Source organism: Lactuca virosa, chromosome 2 (assembly GCF_052849685.1).
Source record: "Lactuca virosa cultivar CGN04683 chromosome 2, Lactuca_virosa_CGN04683_v6, whole genome shotgun sequence".
Classification (NCBI taxonomy): domain Eukaryota; kingdom Viridiplantae; phylum Streptophyta; class Magnoliopsida; order Asterales; family Asteraceae; genus Lactuca; species Lactuca virosa.
Window position 1 is genome coordinate 155,933,168 of NC_136427.1, and position 5,549 is coordinate 155,938,716.

At 31.7% G+C, this 5,549-nt stretch overlaps 1 pseudogene; it reads left to right on the forward strand.

Moving 5' to 3' along the window:
• The first annotated feature begins 4,342 nt into the window (after positions 1–4,342).
• Positions 4,343–4,892, forward strand: LOC145157906 (large ribosomal subunit protein bL12c-like; annotated as a pseudogene).
• The last annotated feature ends 657 nt before the right edge of the window (positions 4,893–5,549 follow it).

Genomic DNA, 5,549 nt, shown 5'->3' on the forward strand with positions numbered 1-5,549 from the left:
GTGATAGAGGAGCAGCCCCTAGCATGGCGACTGGCGATCGTCGGCGCTTAGGCACACGTCGCCAACAATGACGATACATGAGGAGAAGGAAACAGAGGGCGGCAGAGGGGGCGATCGTTGCTAGTGGAGACAACATTTGTTTCGTTGGAGTTGGAAGTGGATGTCGGTGGTTCAGAGGTTGATGATGGTGACAGAGTAGCAGTCGTGGATCCGCATTCGAAGGTTTGCAGGTGTGTTGGGTGGAGGAAGTAGTCGACCAGTGATGGCGCCGACGAGTAGAGATGAGGTTTGAAGGAGGGAGATGACCAAGGTGGGGCCAAACTCTTCTCAAGTCTTTTTCAGCTGACATTTGAGCCTCTTTGAAACATGTAAGCCCATCGAAATGCTTTTAAGAATTGTCTTTTGTACACTGTACTCAGATGATTCGGCCAACTACTTTTTTTTTGTTGGCTAATAGGACAATAATGTCTTGGTGGGTATATCTAAATGCACGAATTCTTTTCTATCGGTACGAATAAATTGATTGATTTGATTTAATTGCTTTTCACCAAAAGTATATACAGATGGCCCTCCTATTTGCATGATAAGTTCGTTTGCAAACCATGGCTTATATACTTGATTCAAAAGTCTCTTCTATTGTATTGTAATTTCACCGTCTTTATTTCACAAATTTTCTTCAAAGAATTACATGCAATAAATTATTTTTTTATATTTGTCTTGTTTTATAATTTTATCAAACATATAGTATTTTTGTTTCAATAATTTTGAATTTTGGTACTATTTATATTTGTAAATATAATATAATTAGATGTTCGATATCAAATTGAATATGAAATAAAAATGAATCATATTATTTAAACAAATTAACGAGTTGAAATTAACTAGACTCTAATTCAACGAGATTAACAAATAATATTATACATACCGATTCATTTAATAGAAAACTAGGTTACAACCCGTGGAAACCACGGGTAAGAAAAAAAATATATTGATAATTAAAAATGATAATGAAAAAAACTACAAAACTTTATTAAATTATAAAGATATAAGTTTAGTTTAGATTTTTATATTGATTATTTAAATTTTCATTAAAATTATGATTTTATGATTTTAATAAATATGATGCCTGGGTCGACTTGATCTATCAAACAAAAGAAAAACAACTAATATGAAAGGTAAAACAAACCTGAAAAACGATGGTGCCATTAGGGCACATGTTAGCGTCCCATAGGGACCAACTTTACATTCAACCCAAGTGTTTTTTAGCATATGGTATGTTGGGACCATGTTAATGGTTTTTATTTCAGTTAAAATACGTAAAGAACATCAAGTTCCTCTTGCAAAATTAATTATTGAAATGAATCAACGATTTCTTAAATTGATAAGCAATCAAGTGTTATTAAAAAAAAGAGTGACGTTACCGGTCATTCTAAATGAGCATAACATATAATTAGATGTTCGATATCAAATTGAATATGAATATTAAAAAAAAGAGTGACGTTTACCGGTCATAAATGTCTGTCGAGTGTATTAATCTATTCAAATTTGGTTATCAAATTATCTATTTTGTAAAAAAAAGGTTGTGTTCCATCACGATCTGAGGCATGAATGACAACCCTGAAAAAAACTGTATCCAAAAGACCATAAAATAAGACATAAAGTTCTAAGACCACTCAACTTTACTCACATATTAATTACACAATAATGTTACAAGATGCAAACTCTTCATCTTCAAGTGGATATGTAGCTTCACACTCGCAAAACAGAATAACCAAAATATTATCTTTATTTTCTGGTGGAACCATTTCGAGATCTTCATATTCCAATAACGTCACTTTAAGAAAATAACATACATAAAAGGGATGCTCGTGGTTTAGGGATATTCCGAGAGAGGAAAACAACGTCAATCGGTCATTGGTGGCAACTCTTGGTAGAAGCAATAGAGGAAAACACCTTCGTTATATGGGGAGAACCCGATCACATACACACACAATCAAAGAGATGGTATAAAAACAAACATGGTTGTAGAGAGAGAGAGAGAGAGAGAGAGAGAGAGAGAGAGAGAGATGCAATTTGTGTTTGGTGGAACAATTCAACCAAGAAGTAAGTAGAAGAATAGACCCCCCAAATAATTAAAAAGGAGAATTCAAAAATTGTGGCTGAAAACATCCCTAATCAAGAATATCAAATGGAAAAGTTTCAGCTTCATAAATTGGAGAGATTTAGAAGGTAAGCATCAACAAAATCCTTGATTTTTTTTGCTGATATATCGACTTTAATTTGAAAGTTTGATGTTATATGATATGAAAGGAAAAATTGGAATCAGTTGCCTCCTAATGTCACGGGATTGCATTCAAATGGGTTGTTAATATATATGCAGGATATATATGTAATTGTTAAAAATGAGAGGAGGGTATTATAAGAATTTAACTTTGAAAAACAATGGGTTGAGAAAATGACAGGTGGCATGATATGGGTTTTTTATTAAGGTAGAGATGACCATCATAATTATTATTATTTTTTAAAATTATAATAAAATAAAAAATATCCAAATAATCATTATTTTTGCAAGAACCATCTGCGAAAATCTGGTTGATCACTTTGAAAAAATGATTTCAGTTTTAGATTTCACGGTCTATTACTACGTTGAATGCGAAAAAGTTTTTTTAGACTTTTATATTTCATTTTTGTGATTGAGGGAACCCAAATGTTATGATGATTGTAATGAAATTCGTATGTGAAAGCTATTAACTATTTCTTTTTCATAATTTCAACCGAATAACCTACTTTTGAGCTAAAGAGTATAACTTTCCGACATCTAAATTGTAAGTGTAATATATCTATGGAAGAAGTTTGTTACAAAGAGCAAAATGAAAAAAAAAAGTTCTGCTTAAATGGAGTTCGTTTTTATAACTATTTTATGATAAAACCTTTAAAAATAGCTATTATGTTCATTTTCTCTTTATTTAATTAATTAGATTGAAAAAATAATTTGTTTCGAAAAATATTGACCTGAAAAAACTTCTCTATTTCACAATATATTATATTATGTGGTATTCATGTTAAAAATTTACATATTTTATAAAGGGCGTTGCTTTACATACATCCCTTTATAGTCGGAACGAAAAAAATAATATATTGACAGTCTCAATGAAAAAATAAGACATGAATAGTCGGAATAGAAAAATAATACGGAGATATTCATAACGAAAACATAACACAATAATAGTTTATACGACAAAATAAAACATTGACAGTCCGAACGAAAAAAATAACATGTTATAATCCGACCGAAAAAAAAAACAACACAAGAATAGTCGGAACAAAAAAAATAACATAAGACTGTTTCGAACTAAAGAATAATATACCGATAGTCCTAACGACAAATTAACATAGTAATAGTCCGAATAAAAAAAATAACACAAAAATATTTCGAATGAAGAAAAAAAAATTAATGTTAATAATAATATATATTTAATAACAATAATAATAATAATAATAATAATAATAACTAAAGGACAAAAACTTTAAGTCAATAAGTTAAACATATCAATTTAGGAGGATATACGAAGAATTCCCCTTTATAAAAATGACATAAACAAAACTTAATTTATAACAATATAAATAATATAGATGGGATAGTTCAAATAAAAACAGTAAATTGTGTGAGAACGTAAAAACATTATTTTTATGTTATTATTCTGCAATTAGTTTTGTATCCACAACTTTATATCATTATTCGATAATGAATAAATGAATAGTCACAGGTTAAAACTAAAGTTAAAATTTATTACAAAAATGACATACATAAATTTATAATATAATAATTACATTCCAATGAATATATGAATAATTAAACGTTAATATTCATATTAGAATTACTTGAACAATACACATATACAACATTCATTATAGAATAATAACATAAACATAGTGTTTTTACGTTCTCGTACTATTTACTGTTTTTATTTGAACTTACTTCAATAGAGCTAGGTTCATTTGTTTAAACTAATTATTGTGTTATTTATTGTATGCATAAATGTGGGCCAATCAAAATTTAAAATAAAAATAAATAATTAAATAAATCAATGAGGGTTATTTAGTAATTTAATAAATGAATTCTATAAATAGTCCCTTTATTTTAGGGATCCGTTTATTATTAACTTATTAAAATCCACCTACACCGTAATAGGATCACACCGGTGAACTAAATCCTAAATCCGCCTCTTTCTTCCTCTCTGCGTCGTAGGTCACTTTCCTCATTGTCTCCATCACCGATTAATCGTTCTCCTCAGCACTACTTCTTCCGCCCAATACCATTTACAGTTTCTGATGAAAATCAATGGCAGTTGCTCAATCTTCGTCGATCAATGAATCATACTCGCCTCTCCCCTATCTTTACGCCGCCACCACTCAAGCTGCATCTCCCGCAGTCTTTCCCCCAAAAAAACCCTAGAATTCCCACTCCGAACCCCCAAACTCTCCCACCGATCGACATTTCTCCGCCTTGTTGCTGCCATCGCCGAGGGGAAGGTTGTAGAGCTAGGCGATGAAATTTCAAACCTAACCCTTGCAGATGCACAAAAGCTAGTTGAGTACCTCCAAGACAAGCTTGGAGTCACCCCGCCTCCTTTGCTCCTGTTGCGGTTGTTGCCGCACCTGCTACCGTGGAGGAGAAGACGGAGTTCGATGTTGTGATTGATGAGGTTCCTAGTAACGCGAGGATTGCGATGATTAAAGCCGTTAGAGCTTTGACGAGTCTGGCGCTTAAGGAGGCCAAAGAGCTTATTGAAGGACTTCCGAAGAAATTCAAGGAAGGAATATCGTGAGATGAAGCAGAAGAGGCTAAGAAACAACTTGAAGGAGCTGGCGCAAAAATTTTGATTGTTTAGATCACGAATTTGTGGTAACTTTTTCTTTTTCATATTTGCCTAATGCAATGTGTTATTAGTTCTTCAGTTTTGTAGTTGAAATTTATCATATTACGATTTCATGCCTTAATTTACTCTCGATACTATCTTCATTTTCTCTGTTAAATCCGATGATGTTAAATATTAATACCTCCTGTAACTGATTTATCAGAAGCTTTTGCTATATGTTCTTACGATTCTCCAAAGTATCTATTATGATGAACATTACGAGATAGCAAAAAAAAAATATATGTGTGTATCTCCGAAGTTGTGGTTGCTTCATTTGACAGAAAAGAGTAGGAAGAACAATGGTGATGATCTCTTCTTTGATTGGGTATGTTTCTTTTGATTGGGTTTTACAAGTTAAATAGATAAAAAAAATCAATTATTTGGGTGATCTTATTGTATAGTTGTGAATTTTGATAGATATGGAGTACATTGTGATCTAAGGGAAAGAAAACATAAACGTGTGGTACAATTCTTGAGATTGACATGAAGAAGATAAAAAGAATAATGAATTCCAATTCTGTTGGAATGGAATCATGAATTCCAATTCTGTTGGAATCTAAACTACAATTTGGTTTTGTTTTTACAGAAGTTGATGCTTGAAGAACGAACCGCAAATTTCAAAGTGATTCT